The sequence below is a fragment of the Triturus cristatus genome, chromosome 2_2 (assembly GCF_964204655.1).
Source record: "Triturus cristatus chromosome 2_2, aTriCri1.1, whole genome shotgun sequence".
In the NCBI taxonomy this organism is placed as follows: domain Eukaryota; kingdom Metazoa; phylum Chordata; class Amphibia; order Caudata; family Salamandridae; genus Triturus; species Triturus cristatus.
The window spans coordinates 684,030,851-684,045,931 of NC_140582.1; positions in this window are offsets into that span (position 1 = coordinate 684,030,851).

The following is a 15,081-nucleotide window of genomic DNA, read 5'->3' on the forward strand; positions in this document are numbered from 1 at the left end:
ATGGATGGATAGCATCGCTCTGTGGACACGGTACATTGATGATCTTTGCATCTTGTGCGTGGTCCGCAGAGCAAGGCGGAGGAGTTCATCAGAGCCCTGAACATAAACGACCACAATTTGCAGTTTACTAGTTGCATTAGCAACAAAGAGGTTGTTTACTTAGATCTGAGGGTCTACACTGAAGGAAGCAATTTAGAAACAGCGCTCTATCGGAAGCCAACCGCAGGAAATACAATCCTGCATGCAGGGAGCTGCCTAGAAGTCTGATAAACAATATTCCTTTAGGTGAATTCCTTAGGATGAAGCGTAACTGTTCCACCCCCTCAGAATGTGACAAAACTATAGGTCAGGCCAAACTGAGATTTCACAAAAGACGCTATTGTAGGGGCATTTTAAATGAAGCTGAAGGAAAATGCAATGCCACAGAGAGAAGCCAACTGCTTGTAGATAAGGAAAAAAGCAAAAATAAGAATATCAGGGTCATCCCCAATTTCACTGAGAAATCATCAGAAGTGTTTCAAATGCTCACAAGAAATTGGAAGATACTGAAATCCGCCAATGTAATGGGGAAAATATTACCGGAGAATCCTCTAGTAACATACAGAAGAGGCAGTTCCCTGAAGGATCATTTGGTGAGAAGTCATTATGAGCCCAAAAGGAAGAAAACAGTGCCCGTTAAGGGATTTGTTCCCTGTATGAAGTGCAAAGCATGTAAAAACAGCCATAAGGTAAAAGATTATCTTATACCAGGGAAAAAAGGCTAAAACCTCTATCTCAAAACTCCTGAACTGCAACTCAGACTACACAGTCTATTGTTTAGTGTGCCCCTGTGGGAAACAGTATGTGGGAAGTACTATTCATCCCACTAAAATAAGAGTCCTAGAACATCTTAGGGCGATAAATAACAGGGATCATAACTATCCTGTTGCGCGTCATTTTGAAATGGAACATGACAGCAACAGTAATCTTCTCACATTCTTCTGCTTGGATCAGGTTGTGAAATCTGAGAGGGGAGGAGATCATGTGAGAAAGTTACGCATACTAGAATCTAAGTATAATATTAAGTTGCAAACCAAAATGCCTAGAGGGCTCAACAATGAAGAAGAAATGTGGGTCCATATAGGCTACTAAATTTGTTCCTGAGTACGAGATATGTGGTGGCATTAATTTATTCTCGCCTCCTAGTGATAAGGGCTGCTGATCGAATTAGATCAGAACTGTAGATTTGAGGGATTAGTGTTTCTTGGTATTCTAATTTTTTACAGCACATAGCTAAGCTCATTTAGGGCAGTAGGTTTAACTAAATAAATACACACAATTGAATGTCCATAAATAAAAATAGGCTAAGAAACAAGGCTGCATAGTCTGCCCATACAGGGCGTAATAATGGTACAGCGGTTTAGAATGGGTCAGAAACCTAGAAATTGCAGCACAAAATATGAAATGAATTTCCTGTGTTTGACAGCTTCCCAAAGATTAAGGATCGAAGCTTAATTCCTGTTTGATATAAATTGTATTTTAATACAGGTCATTTATAATACAATGTTAATATGGCCGATTATGACAGACGGACTTATTAAATTGGTGAAATTATTTAGCTATATAATTTTTGACTTAACAAAATTTCGTTAAGTCAGACCTTTACAATATGGCCGCTGTATAAATGAACTCTCTTTATCTATTTCTTTGATTCACGAGTCACTTTCTATGTTAATGAATTGTATAGCACATCTTTATTTAAACACATAATTTGAAATGTCAAGTTGACACTGACGAAGGTGGCAACGCCGAAACACGTTTGTTAACTTTTGTGCAGAAATGACAAAATAAATTAAAAATCAAGCTTGGGCATCGTGTGTGGCTCAGAAGTGTGCTCTGTTGGAGAGGTACTGCGAATGTGAGAACCTGTGTTGTGGAATAGAACGCGCTCCCACCGTGCGCTGAGTGAGCACCCGCGGCGTTGAATGTGCAATGGCTGGTGGACCTGTGTTTTGAAATATATTACCTACTGGCGGTCGCCAGTAGGTAGTTATAGTTAGGACCACGTTTCCATAGGAAATCTGCAACATTCTATTTTGAATAACTTTGGCGCCGGTTGACGAATCCTCGCGAATTTTTCAAAATAGGTGTGGCGCTACGCTTCGCTCCTACCCTGAAAGTCTCAGGGGGATTCGTCAAGCGGGGGCTGAGATAAAAGGGGGGTCCCAAAACGCGTTTTTCCCATGCATTTTTCCATAGTACCTTTAGACACAGCTACAGCCCGAACGGCTGAACAGAATTACTTGAAATTTGGCAGAGAGGTAGTCCTCAGGTAAGGGAAGTGCCTTTTGTAGGTTTTCTGTAAATCTGTTCAGTAGATTCTGAGAAAATAGCCTTTAAATCAATATATATATCTGAGCCAGCTTACGGTGCGCTTACGGTGCGCTTACCGTACGCGTACGGTGGCGTGCGCGAGCGCGATTCTGATTGGCCCTTAGATCTTAGTAAACATTCGAATCGGTCGAAACCAGGAAGCGGCGGCCGCCATTTTCTCTCTCGCACTCTGACAGGGGGTTGAAAAACCAAGTGCAAAAACATGTAAAGGGGCTGTTTACACAGCTCCCAAGCACCTAGCCATGTCGAGGGAGTCTCCAACGATCCCCCAAGTGAAAAAAGGCAATTTTAATTTTTTCGAAAATTTCGCCGATTACGCTTACCGTACGCGTACGGTAAGAAATAATAAAAAACAAATATATATATCCACATTCTCCCCACCCCGTGTGCAAAAGGTGCCTGAAGGGCACCTTTTGTGCATGGCTTATTAGAGCTAAACAAAACATATATTTTACCTGTCACAGCGATGCTCATCATATGTCCTCCATGTGCGCACGGTGCGCGAAGCGCATCGTGCGTTCATGGCCCATCTAGCGTAACGTGGGCACGCGGTGCGCAAAGCGCACCGTGCGCGCACGGAACGAACTGCGTTAAGTGGGCGAGCACGCCACAAATGGCGTAAAGTAACTTAGCATTTAAAAAACCGTACAAATTCACTGAAAAAACCATAGGTTTCACACACGTTATAGTTAGGAATTAGCATTTAAAAAACCTTGCAAATTCACTGAAAAAACCATAGGTTTCACACATGTTATAGTTAGCTGGACATTTTACTGATAAAAAACCAATGAAATTCCCCCGTTATAGTTACTGTAGGCAACTATAACTCACGCGACCGTAATCCTCTGCTGATGACATATGTGTCTTTATGAAAAAAAAATATTTGTAATATATGTATAGCTAAAATTTAATGGAAGAAGACATGGGCAAATAAGTGTCTAAATACAGTATTAGCATCAGCAGAGGATTACGGTCGCGTGAGTTATAGTTGCCTACAATAACTATAACGGGGGTATTTCATTGGTTTTTTATCAGTAAAATGTCCAGCTAACTATAACATGTGTGAAACCTATGGTTTTTTCAGTGAATATATACATATACATATATTCACTGAAAAAATCAAAGTTACAGGTAAGCCTGGGCGGAGTTCTGTTATTCAGAACTCCACAAAGTGCTGAAAAGACTCAGACATGCTTCGTGGAGTTCTATGAGCGGCAAAGTGCAGTAAGTCGGGCTGCACTGTAAAGTCAGTATGAACAGCACCACATGCAGTGCAAGAGGGCGGTGTTTTTTCTGCTACTCAAATAGATGTTCTACTTGAGCAGTGGCTTCCTCAATGCAAACAGCAGGTTTCTCAACGCGAGCAGCAGTGACCTGCTGCTACCGTCCACATTGAGAAATCTCACCTGGAGAAGTTGGCCTAACGATTAGGGCGCTCAACATCGGACCTGGGGGAACTGGGTTTGAGTCTCGGTAACGACGCTAAACCTCCTGTGATTCTGGGCAAACAACTTAATCTCCCTGTGCCTAACAACAACAAACAAATGAACGTGTGTCCTCATGTAACGTTGCTGGTGCTATGTAAAGCGCTCTGATACCTGATTGGATTGGGGTCAAGTTCGCGCTATGTAAAACTCTGCTAAAATAAAAAAGGTCCATCATATGATTTTTGTAGCTCATGCTCGCCAACTTAATCTTGGTGACCTCGCGAGCCACTTTGCTGAGTTTTTAAGAACTCCACTCGGAGTAGGAAAGCTCTGCGAACTCCACCGGCGGTGCAGAATTTGTCACCCATTCCCAGTTACAGGTACATTATAGTTAGGCTCAGATTTCACTCGTTCAAAACCAGTGAAATTCAGGAGCTAAAATTACCAGAGCTAACTATGGCTTACACCCCAGCAACGCACTGCTTATGACTTCACATATTCCATCATTCATGACATGGTCGATGACATTTTAAATGACACCACTGATGACATCAAGTAGGTGAAAGTGCTTCACAAATATTTCTGAGTCTTAAAGATATATAGTAAGCTACTGTGTAGGTTAAATTGCTATTCTTTCTGTACTACTGAGTGATACTATTTCTAACATATATCATCTAAGCAGCTGTGAGACTTTCTGAATCGATGTGTGAGTGTCTGTCTGAGTTGTATGGGTGTGTGAGTGTGTATATGAGTGTGTATATGAGTGGCTGTATGGGTGAATAGGTGGGTGTGTGAGTAGCTGTATGGGTGAATGAGTGGGTGTGTGAGAGGCTATATTGGTGGCTGTATTTGTGAATTGGTGGGTGTGTGAGTCTCTGTCCAGGTGAGTAAGTAGCTGTGTTGGTTACTATATGGCTGGGTGAGTAGCTGGGTGAGTAGCGTTACGGGTGTGTGAGTGGGTGTGTAAGTGTATACATAGGGGAGTGAGGGACTGTTTGAGTGGGTATATGGGTAATTGTGAGGGTATGTGAGTAGATGTATTGTACAGTCAGTGTCTGTATGAGTGGCTGTATAGGTGAGTGACTGGGTGTGTTAATGCTTGTTTTGATGTGTGAATGGGTTGGTAAGTAGTTTTGTAAAATAGTGAATGTATATATAAATGGCTGTCTGGACGAATAAATAGCGTTTGTTAGTTGCTGTATGTGTGAGTGAGTGAGTGGCTAGGTGACTGGCTATATGGGTGAGTGAGTGTTTGTGTGAGTGGCTATATGAGTGAGTGACTGGGTATTTGTCAGTAGTTGTGCAGGTCTATGAATGGGTGTGTGACTGATTGTTTGGGTATGTGAGTGCGTAAATGAGAGGTTGATTGAGGTGTGAGATGCTGTGATGCTGTAGATTATGTCATCAGTGATATCTTCAGTGATGTCATTTGAGATGTCATCAGTGATGTCACTGACCATTTCATGCATGATGTTGAGAAATGTTTGAGGTCATAAGCAGTGCATTGTGTGGGTGTAAGCTATTGTTAGCCCAGGTATCTATAACTGCTGAATTTCACTGGTTTTGTACAAGTAGAATCTGAGCCTCACTATAATGTCCCTGTAACCGTTGTTTTTTCAGTGAATTTATAAGGCTTGTTCTAATTTTTATTTTCCTAACTGTAAGATGTAATCTTTGACAGTGTGGTACTGAAAATTCTGGACCCGTGTTATAAACATCGTCGTATCATGACGATTTTGGTATCAGCAGACCGCAAATGATTAGGATACTATGCATGAGTATTTATGCCATATTCGGGTGAAGAAATCACCCTGAAATCATAGTTTCCGTTCTGATCCCTCGGTTTCCATTGAACGGCAGCCATTTTGTGGTTGCCCTCACATAGGCCAATGACTAGGCCAAAAATCGAGTCTGAAGGACCACATACACCTTTGCTGACTCCTCTGTGACCTGGGCAAGCTGACTCCACCGTCTGAAGCCAAACCTGTTCGGCCAGTTCCTTTCCCAGTGGCCAAATGAGATTAGTATCAAGGAAGGCATATCATAAAACCTTTTCATCACACACAAACCATGCCTAATCTTACACACACCTGCCCCTGTTTCTTGCTTTATGGCTTGCTTTACGAGGAGGAGGTGCCCGTTTTAATTGGGGGTTCGTCGATATCTGATGAAAGTACTAAGCCTCGCCGGGTAATTGATTGAGGGCTGGACAAACCGAAATATGGGCTTGTCATCATGACTCTGCTTTTTCTTTGTAGTGAAAATATGTGAATGGTCAACTGTAAAATAAGGAATGTTTGCCTAAAGCATAATATTTTGTATAAAAGGAGAAGGCTGGCTTTGTAAGTTTGAGCAGTCTCCTGAGAATATACACCGTGTTGTACTTCTAGGATACCTGTTACTGGTTGCAGCCAATAAATACGATCTTTGACTTCACCAAGAAGATTCTGTGTTTCTGTAGTCTGAAACAGGAAGAACTCGACGTCTTAGGGTGTGTTCCCTGGCACCGCTGGGTTCTGAAAAACCAGTACTTCATTTGGCGCCCAACGTGAGGCGATTTCAGCAGTACCGGTCCAAGCCAGAGGTACGTGAGGAGCTTCGTGTGAAAATTCTGGAGGAAGGCCGCCACTTCATCGACCCCTGTATGTCTACGTAGTCTGAAAGGCTTTGCTGCGAGTTTCCCCGCTTCCCGACAGCTACGAAGGACTGCTGCCCTGACTATTGCCTTGTTTTGGACCCTTGATGATTGGTAGAGCAAAACGATAGACGAGTCTTCTGGTGACGTCATCGATATCTCAGTTAAGTATAAGTGGAGCGTCTCCCAGTCCTTAGTTTGGTTCTTAGTTTTATCCCCTTGGGATCTTTTGATTTGGAACTTGCAAGTACCAAAGCCGAGGGACTCGTGTATTCACGAGACTATCGTATTCGATAATCCTTTGAAGTTTGAAGCTAGACTAGAGAGCGAAGATGCCTGGTCTTAGCAGACTTGGAAATTTGTTTTGTCTTGGTTGTAATAGGGATTCCCGACTGGAGGACTCGTGTCCGGTTCCTCTGATTGGAACTCCAACCTATGAACTATATGTGAAACATGGCTTAGGCCCCATCACATATAATGAAGTATGGATCCGATACACGAGGAAAGATGGGGCGTTAAAATGGCCCCGATATGGTAGTTTTGACACAGAGATTCTGGATAATCTGGAGGTTAAACTTTTTAAGAAGAAAGCCCGGCCGGCGATGTTTGACTCTTTCTGCCTATGGCGTAAGGAAGCCAAACAGAAGGAAATTAAATTAGCAAAGAGAAATAAGAGAGAAAAGGGTATGTCAATAATGCAAGCTGCTATGCAGTTTAAAGATAATGAAGAAGAACAGATGAGTGAGCAGTTGCACAGGCAACGTGAAATGGTGATCGATAAATGTTATCCAGTTTTGCTGCTTCTTCAGCAAGATGCAGCAAAATAAATTGAGAAAGATCCTTTAATGTCACACTTGTTGAGTTCGCTACCCCCTTATGCGCAGAGTGCTACAGCACCACCACAACCTTTAGTTGTGCAACCCCCAAATATTGTGCCTCAGGTTCCTCCACAGCCGCCAGCTCCTCTTCAGTTGGCTCCTACTCCTATGGCGCAGCCCCCTCAAGGGCCGCCGACTTTGCTACCTGCTTCATCTGTACTCCCTACGACTTTGTCTACTACATTGACTGCCTCTTCTGGTGTTCTTCCTGATACTGCCAATGCGTCTGCATCTGCGTCTGCCTTGCCTCCCTCTGTTTTTTCTCCTGTTCTCTTGTCAACTTCTCCTTCTATCCGACAGAAAATGACTGATACTGTTGCTAGCATTATATTTCCTCTCTTCGGGTCAGCTGGTGTGACCCCTAATTCGGAACGTAAGCAGTTGCGTAGTCAACTGCCTGATTCTCGAGAGAGAGAAGCGTTTGACCATATGGCGCGTGGGGAACAACCTTTACAACGCAACTTTTACAACGCACTACCATTACAACGCATTTTTTACAACGCATAATCCATTACAACGCATGATATTACAACGCATGACACTACAACGCATTTTTAAAAACTACCTTTACAACGCATTCCATTAAAACGCATACTACCATTACAACGCATACCATTACAACGCAAAATATTACACTATACTATCCAACACTTACCCTACTGATGCACCCCCTGGAGTTAGAATAGTAATTTTTACCCCTATACTATCCAACACTTACCCTACTGATGCACCCCCTGGAGTTAGAATAGTAATTTTTACCCCTATACTATCCAACACTTACCCTACTGATGCACCCCCTGGAGTTAGAATAGTAATTTTTACCCCTATACTATCCAACACTTACCCTACTGATGCACCCCCTGGAGTTAGAATAGTAATTTTTACCCCTATACTATCCAACACTTACCCTACTGATGCACCCCCTGGAGTTAGAATAGTAATTTTTACCCCTATACTATCCAACACTTACCCTACTGATGCACCCCCTGGAGTTAGAATAGCAATTTTTACCCCTATACTATCCAACACTTACCCTACTGATGCACCCCCTGGAGTTAGAATAGTAATTTTTACCCCTATACTATCCAACACTTACCCTACTGATGCACCCCCTGGAGTTAGAATAGTAATTTTTACCCCTATACTATCCAACACTTACCCTACTGATGCACCCCCTGGAGTTAGAATAGTAATTTTTACCCCTATACTATCCAACACTTACCCTACTGATGCACCCCCTGGAGTTAGAATAGTAATTTTTACCCCTATACTATCCAACACTTTCCCTACTGTTGCACCCCCTGGAGTTAGAATAGTAATTTTTACCCCTACACTATCCAACACTTACCCTACTGTTGCACCCCCTGGAGTTAGAATAGTAATTTTTACCCCTACACTATCCAACACTTACCCTACTGTTGCACCCCCTGGAGTTAGAATAGTAATTTTTACCCCTACACTATCCAACACTTACCCTACTGTTGCACCCCCTGGAGTTAGAATAGTAATTTTTACCCCTATACTATCTAATACTTACCTTAAATGTAATTTAATATTATGCGTTGTAATGGTATGCGTTGTAAAGGTAGTATGCGTTGTAATGGTAGTGCGTTGTAAAGGTATTTTTTAAAAATGCGTTGTAGTGTCATGCGTTGTAATGTCATGCGTTGTAATGGATTATGCGTTGTAAAAAATGCGTTGTAAGTGCATGCGTTGTAATAGTGTGCGTTGTAACGTCATACATCCATGGCACGTAAATGGGTTACCTTCCCTTTTAAATATGATGTAGAGTCTGTTATGGATGTCTTCCATCAAAGGGAAGCACCAAAACAAAGATACATTTTTGAGAAAATGTGTGCTTTCCTTTGTGAGGAATTGGAGGATAATGAGTTAGAACCAAATCCGCCTGAGTTGTGCCGTGTACGGTTTGAGTTTTCAAAGGGCACGATTGTGGGTTCTGATGTTGAGAAAGCAGTTGCGACGCTGTTATCCTTTAGGAATAAAGATCTTTCCCAGTCACTCTTTGAGCCTGACACCTCTGTTAGGAAAAATGTGCGACAGTACCCAATGAGAGAAGTCCCTCCAGTATGGAAGGAAGCCGTTGCAGCTGATGCCGTTAATCACATTGCTGCTGCTCCAGCTCATTTTCAGCGTGTTTGGGTGCATGTTCCTTGGAAGCGGGCTGAAGTTTTAGCCCTTAAGCAGACTTTGCCTGACCCCCGTAAAAACCCTGCAGGATATTATAAGGAATTATCACAGACTGCAGATTCATGCATTGTGAATTTAGCCGACATAGACATGTTATTTGGGAATGTTGTTCCACAACCTTTGTGGGGATTGATTTGCCATACAGATCATGCACAAGAGTGACTCATGGGCTAATATTAGTACTGCAAATGATAGACAAGTTGGTGGTGCCAAGCCTGACCCTTTGGTACCAGAACTTCCTGCTAGGATCATTACTTACATGAAGACTTTAATGCCTGCGATGCGTGTGTATTGGGATAAATTGTCTGCGTGTAAGCAGAAGAAAGATTAAACAGTGTCTGATTTCTTCACTAGGTTTGAAGAAATGTTTATCGACCACAGTGGTCAAGATATGAGTACAGAAGGTGGTCAACGGTTGTTCGTTGACAAGTTTGTGCACAATTTGCTTCCCGAGCTGTGTAAGAAATTGAAAGATTTGGAGAGTTCTTGGGCCGTTTCCTCTTCAGCACAAATATTGGCTACTGCACAGTACTACGAAAATAGGGATAAAGATGAGAAGGATAGAGCAGAAAAGAAAACTAAAGAATTGAAGACGAAGGTTCTTTTACAACAGGCGTATCCGCCACGTGGTGGTCAGAATAACTATCAGCAGCCTCAACAGTTTCAGAGAAACTCGCAAAGGTTCGAGTATTCTCAACCACGTGTTCCTGTAGGTCCCAATCAGTGTTCATATTGTAAAGTAGAGGGTCATTTCAAGTATAGTTGTCCTATTTTGTTACAGCGTGCTAATGGTGCTTCTGGCGCAAGAGGTCGAGCTGTTCAACAAGCTCCTAGAGGTAGAGGACGTGGGGGTTTACCCCAGTACGCGCGTCCCCTTCCGTCCCAGAATTCAATGAATAGTTTTGACCAGCAAAATAACGCGTCTGGTAGGACGGCCCAGTACTATGCTGATGACTACTATGCAGAAGATGAGAATATGGAAGGTAATGATTGCTAGGACAGCCATAGACAAAGAGAGGGAGTTGTTTCAGTTCCAGTAGATCAGAGTGGACCTTATGTTAAGGTGATTACATCAGGTGTGTCAGAGCCTTTTCTGTTGGATACTGGTGCTACAAAGAGTTCTATTATGCACTCAAAACTCCCTGGCGCACCTTTGTCTGGCGAGATGAATGTTTCAGTAGGTTTTTCTGGCGCCCCGGTTAGGAACCCGATTTCTAGTCCTATGTCCCTTTCTGTTGGATCTTGTGAATTGGAAGCACCCCTTATTCTGACGACAGGTTGTAGTTAAAACTTCTTAGGATTGGATTTGTTGAAAAGATTGTATGCGACATTATATTGTTCCCCTTCGGGAGTACAACTTACATTGGGTAGGAAAGTGATCTCTCCAATGTATTTATCGAAGGATAAACTTCCGACAGAATTGTCGTTTCTTCCTGATATTCTTTGGGCTACTGGTCCTAATGATGTGGGTCTTTTGGAAATACCGCCATATGTTGTGACATTGAAAGCCAATGTTAAATTGCCACGCATTCCCCAATACAAGATCTCTAGTGAAGGTGAAAAGGCGTTGCTAGCGATCATTTATGATTTGATTGAAAAAGATGTAATTGAAGAGACAAGAGGCAACGTTTGTAATAGTCCTGTTCTGCCTGTTTTGAAACGTACTGACCCTTCTCAGCCACCTGTTTACAGATTCGTGATTGATCTTAGAGAGGTCAATAAAATAGTTGTGCCACAGTTTCCAGTGGTTCCTGATATCACTGCCCTATTGACTATGATTCCAGCTTCCGCCACCTGGTTCTCGGTGATTGACTTAAAGAATGCTTTCTTCAGCATCCCGATTGCCGAGGAGAGCAGGGATATTTTTAGCTTCAGTTTAGGAGGCCGAAGTTTCCCCTTCAAACGCGCTCCTCAAGGCTACTGTGAAAGTCCATCAATATATAGTCAAGCCTTAAAAACACAGCTTGATGCAATTGTTTTACCTGATGGCGCTACCCTTATTCAATACGTCGACGATTTGCTAATCGCTGCAGATACTGAAAAGATTTGTAAAGAAGCCACCTTGTCGTTGTTGCGTCATTTGTCTGATTTACATCACAAAGTGTCACTTTCAAAACTGCAATATTGTCGACAAGAAGTGACCTACTTAGGTCATCTCTTATCGAAGGAGGGAAGGAAACTGACCCCAGAAAGAATTCAGGCAATTGCAAAATTGAGTGTGCCAAGGACACAGAGAGAAGTACGTGCTTTCTTGGGCATTACATCATACTGCAGGCAGTGGATACCAAATTTCTCTTTGCTGGCCAAACCTTTGGTAGCTTTGACCTGTAAAGATACACCGAATCCCGTTCCATGGTCTGAAGATTGTCAGAAAAGTTTTTCCGAATTGCGTAATGCACTGTGTTCAGCTCCTGTGTTGGGTACCTCTGACTACAGTAAGCCCTTTACACTGTATGTCCATGAGAAAGAGGGTTGTGCATTGTCAGTGCTGACACAGTCTTTTGGAGACTAACAGCGTCCATGTGTGTATTTTTCGTCGACTTGGATCCGGTAGCTAAAGCATTGCCGAGTTGCTTGAGAGCCACAGTGGCAGCAGCTGTTTCTATTCGACAGTCTGCTGGGTTAGTGATGAATAATATGTTGATTGTGATGGTTCCACATACAGTGGACACGTTGTTAAACAGGACCAAGACACATCACTTAACTAGTGCTCGATTGTCAGGTTACGAGTTGACACTGTTAGCGAGTCATGTGCACATAAAGAGGTGCAATACGTTGAATCCAGCCACGTTATTGCCGATTTCAGTAGAGACAGATGATGTTGAACAGCATCATTGTTTTCTCAGGACAGAAGAAGAAACGAAAGGGAGAGTAGATCTTAAAGATACTCCTCTTGTAAAGTGTGATGGTACCTTATGGGTGGATGGTTCATGCTTCAAGCTTCCGAATGGTGATACGACTGCAGCATATGCTGTCACGACTTTACATACGATTGTTGAAGCAGCACGTATACCACATAATTCAGCTCAAGCAGCAGAGTTGATTGCACTTACGAGAGCGTGTGTGTTATCGAAAGGAATAAAAGTGACCATATATACTGACAGCCAGTATGCATTTGGTGTGGCTCATAGTTTTGGACGATTGTGGAAAGAACGTGGGTTCCTGACTTCTCATGGAGCTAAGATTCAGCATGGTCAGTTGGTGAATGAGCTTCTTGAGTCACTGACCTTGCCGTTACAAGTTGCGATTGTGAAGTGCAGTGCACACAAGAAGGTTACTGATGATGTTGGTCGTGGTAATGCATTTGCTGACGAAATCGCAAAAGAAACAGCAAAAGATGTGATGAATCAAATGTATGTTGCAGGCCCTGCAAGATGGGTTGGTGACGTTGGAATGTGTGAAGATACGATAGAGAGTGTGAAGTCTCTTCAAGCTGAAGCTTCAGAGAAAGAGTTGAATGAATGGAGAGAAAGCAAGGGTAAATTGGATGAAAATGGTTGTTGGGTTGACTTGTCAGAACACCAGCAATGGTTGTTACCCGATGCGTATGTGCTTGCAGTGGTGACAATGGCTCATGGAATGGCCCATATAAGTGTGAAAGGGATTTGTAAGTTGTTGGCTCCAGTATGGCAAAATGTTGGAATTCCCAAATGTGCAGAGAATGTGGTCAAGAATTGCATGGTGTGTCTGAAATACAATCCTGGTAGGGGAACCCCAACTCCAGCTGGTCATTTTGCGCCTCCAACGTATCCGTTTGAGGTTTTGCAGCTAGATTTCATCCACATGGAGAGGTGCAACAATTTGAAATACGTACTCGTTGTTGTTTGTGCCTTTTCAAGATGGGTAGAAGCACATCCCTTAAAAGACAACACTGCCTTATCCGCAGCTAAAGCCCTTGCCAAAGAATTCTTTCCTAGGTTTGGAATGCCGAGAATGGTCTGGAGTGATAATGGGAGTGAATTTGTGGGTCGAGTGATGAAGAAAGCATGCGAGGGGGTAGGTATCCAGCAAAAATTCCACTCTGCAAATCACCCCCAATCAGCTGGACTAGTAGAGTGCTATAATGGCACGATCAAATTGAAGTTGGCAAAGATACAAGCGAGCTCTGGTCTTAAATGGCCTGACGCTCTGCCTTTAGCACTCCTATCAACAAGAATGACTGTGCATTCGCGAGTGGGACTTAGTCCCTATGAAATTGTGTTCGGCCGCCCGGCCAACATATGGGGAGTGCCAAGGCCGACAAAATTTAGTGAGATCGAACACCCTGTACTGCTTGATTATTTGTATGAATTGGCGGCTAAATTGCGTGCTTTACACCAACAGGTTCACGATACTCTGCCTCAGGTCTCTGAAGCTCCAGGACATCTTATCGATCCTGGATCATGGGTGCTGGTCAAAAATTTCCAGCGGACAAGCAATGACCAGCCCCGTTGGACCGGCCCCCACCTCCTCCTTCTCTCAACAAGATCAGCTGTTCGAGTGGAAGGGAAAAAGAACTGGATCCACGGCGTACACTGCAAGAGGGTCCCTTTGCCTCTACCGTATGACCGGTGGGTCCAGGAGGGGATCGCTGACTCTGAGACTGAGACTGTGCCTCGTTTTCTGCCTTTTAGTGACGCACGTGTAAAAGGAACAGTTTCTGAGCAAGAAAGTGACAGTATTTTGCAAGAAGCTGTGCCACCGTCAATTCGATTGAACACTACAGAGCCTGAACTCTTGTTACAGGACCAGACAGTACCTGGAAAAACTCGCTACAATCTGAGGCCGAGGACTATGAACAAATAAAAACTCCTTTTCTTTGCTATTTTTGAAAGTGCAGCTCTTTCATCTGGGAAACTTTCTTATTTTTGTTTTTTCGAACTGCCATCCGGGTTCAGCTGTAGGGTCGTGGTTGCCCAAGTCTTTGGAGTGCAGCTGAAGACGTTAGGTCGACAGTTCTGGTCGGTCTAAGGGAGTTGCCCTGGACTGACAGAAGCATTCCTTAGCATAGAACACCCTACCACCACGAGCAGCAATTAGAGAGGAAGGAGTTTTTCGAGAATGAGAGACCTGCCAAACAGATGAACTTTAAAGCTAGAATCTGTATAATGATGACAAAGAAACAATTTTTGATATTATGTATTTTCATGTTGCTTAGTGTAATGACGTTTTTAATAGGATATGTTTTATTCTCTTTTCAAGTGACATTTGCACCCACTACACAGCCCATACCTCCTTCTACTGTTTCCTCGCATTCTTTTCACCCCCTTGCCTGAACAAAAATCTGCTAGAAGATTAGAATTTGTCAATAATTCATTCATTCAGCTTCTTCACCAACACCAATTAGTAGTTAACACAACTAACTGTTGGGTGTGTGGTCTTATGCCTCATACTACTGATAAAGGTATCCCTTATCTGATCCTGCCTTTCAGTCATAATGGTTCTGTGTGGGCATGTAGAACGATATTCATATACGCTCATGAAGCCAACCCCCTAAGTTCTGTGAAAGATAATGCTAAGAATAGTGCTCTAGTTAAGGGCATAGTAGATATGATTAGGGAAGATCTTTCCTATGAGACTA